The sequence below is a fragment of the Pinus tabuliformis genome, chromosome 5_1 (genome assembly GCF_031772625.1).
Source record: "Pinus tabuliformis cultivar Carrire ecotype Pingquan chromosome 5_1, CPIR1, whole genome shotgun sequence".
NCBI classification, from domain to species: domain Eukaryota; kingdom Viridiplantae; phylum Streptophyta; class Pinopsida; order Pinales; family Pinaceae; genus Pinus; species Pinus tabuliformis.
The window spans coordinates 838089526-838091570 of NC_142305.1; the positions used below are offsets into that span (position 1 = coordinate 838089526).

At 40.3% G+C, this 2045-nt stretch overlaps 1 long non-coding RNA gene across 6 annotated transcripts; it reads right to left on the reverse strand.

Annotated features, from left to right (window-relative positions):
* Nucleotides 1-828: 828 nt before the first annotated feature.
* On the reverse strand, nucleotides 829-1750 carry LOC149167489 (uncharacterized). 6 transcript variants are annotated; one of them, XR_016260560.1, is made up of 4 exons: nucleotides 1506-1750; nucleotides 1379-1413; nucleotides 1203-1291; nucleotides 829-1022 (listed from the first exon to the last, which is right to left on the reverse strand). It is a non-coding gene; the product is annotated as an uncharacterized LOC149167489 (long non-coding RNA). The 6 variants fall into 6 exon arrangements; XR_016260562.1 differs by having other exon boundaries at nucleotides 1362-1413; XR_016260558.1 differs by lacking the exon at nucleotides 1379-1413.
* Between the last annotated feature and the right edge of the window lie 295 nt (nucleotides 1751-2045).

Consider the following 2045-nt stretch of genomic DNA (forward strand, 5'->3'; position numbering starts at 1 on the left):
AATATGGGATGCATGGTCTACATTTTTGAGCTGGAAAACCTTACGATGCAATCCATCAATCTCTTCGTCCAAGTCTCCATGAATGGATTGACCCACAACTCCAATTGTTCACTATGGAGATTCGATCTGCTGCTCAGCCCCTCTGCAAAAAACAATCAATATCACCACACACATATCTCCATAAAATTGATAAAATAGAAATGGGCGTGCTCAATTGAAAAATCTGAAAGCAAAATGACGGAATGGTACCTTGATCAGAAGGGAAGAATTCCCTCTGGGCACGGATGCCATCAACAAAAAATTGATGCAACAGTTTGAAAAGAAAAATTGTATGGGTTTCCAGGACGAGTCTATGGGAGGAATGTCACCATTGAAATCAAACTCCCAATAATTTTAAAGGGCATGTTTCAAAATATGGCATTACATAAGAAAAAGATTCTGCTATGGTCGGCATTCCTGCGCAGATAAAGAAGGCAGCCAGCACTGGTTGTGTCCATTCAGGCAGTAATGGCATGTCTTCTCCACATTCTTTTTCATATGGCCAGCTTTATGCAGAAAAAAGGGGAAGCGTTGAGAAAATGGGTTGGGTCTACTGCCATCTCTTCTCCACATTCTTTTTCATGTGGCCAGCTTTACGCAGAAAAAAGGGGAAGCGTTTAGAAAATGGGCTGCGTCGATCGGGATGCTTTTCATAGATGAAGCAGTTGGAGCGGTGATGAGATCTAATGGTTAAATTTTTTTGAATCGTCTAACAATTGATCAAAGGGTGCTAAAGGTGACAGAGTGGCATTTCGGGGGAGTGTTCTCAGAGGGAAACGCCTTACGGCGTAACAAGCTTCGATTTCAGAAGCCGAACCAAACTAGAAGAGCTCCAAGCTATGAATGTTATATATATACAAACCAAAACTTCAGACCTTTTCGGGTAAGTAAATTAAAAATCAAACGCTCGGTGAAGTCGGAGCTACACAGGTTTATGCCATGGCACATTTTTGGAACCACTTAGTTGCCCATTAAACAAAACCCTTGTTCAATCAAAATAACAAAAGTCAGACTAAGTCTAGCTTGAAGCCTCGACTTAAATTTACATTTCCACCCAGAAAAACCAGAATCTCATTCGATAGAATGATTACAAACATAGACACCTTGTTCCCGAAAGCATTCAAGCAAGATAGACCGCCCTAAAGTTTGGTAATGAGACCAACCTAGAAATCAGAAAGTGGCAACCCTGAGTAAGAGGACTCATCCAAACCCAGCACAACCATAAGGAAAGGACTTCTGCAAAGTCTGATACCTGTAGATGCATGAAGAATGAGTTAAAAGAAAATAAAAACTCTTTAATGATGAGCCTATGTATTACTCACAATATTTTCAAGATTACTCGAGATAAATAAGCTCTCGAATGTCGAAGACTGTCTGTACTAGAAACCCATGCATCAAGTTATTAGTGGCTCGAATCAGGTGAGATGGAATAACCCAAAATCAAATCCTGTCATGACAAATATTACCTCTTCAAACTCGATGGCCACCAGCATCATCCTCTTTTGGGCAAGTAGGCCAGCAGTAACCCGTACTCCCAGCACAGTGAACTGGATGGGCAGAGAAGCGTTTGCGTTTAGAAAATGGGCTGCGTCGATCGGGATGCTTTTCATAGATGAAGCAGTTGGAGCGGTGATGAGATCTAATGGTTAAAATTTTTTGAATCGTCTAACAATTGATCAAAGGGTGCTAAAGGTGACAGAGTGGCATTTCGGGGGAGTGTTCTCAGAGGGAAATGCCTTACGGCGTAATTATCATTTTTTTTAAATAGTGAAAATAAGTAGAATTTTAACTCATTAAAAATGGGACAATTTGAGTGTTTTATAGTCAATGCTTAAAGATTATATACGATCTTGAAAAAAATATAGAAATGTAATTTGTTTAAGTATTGCATCTAATCATTATCAAAGGATCTTAGCTCAAGTGGTTTGTTGAATCCCTGATGGGGTGAATGACAGTGGTAATGAAGGGATGGAGGGAGGCCTTACCCTCATCCTCTTGGCATAGGG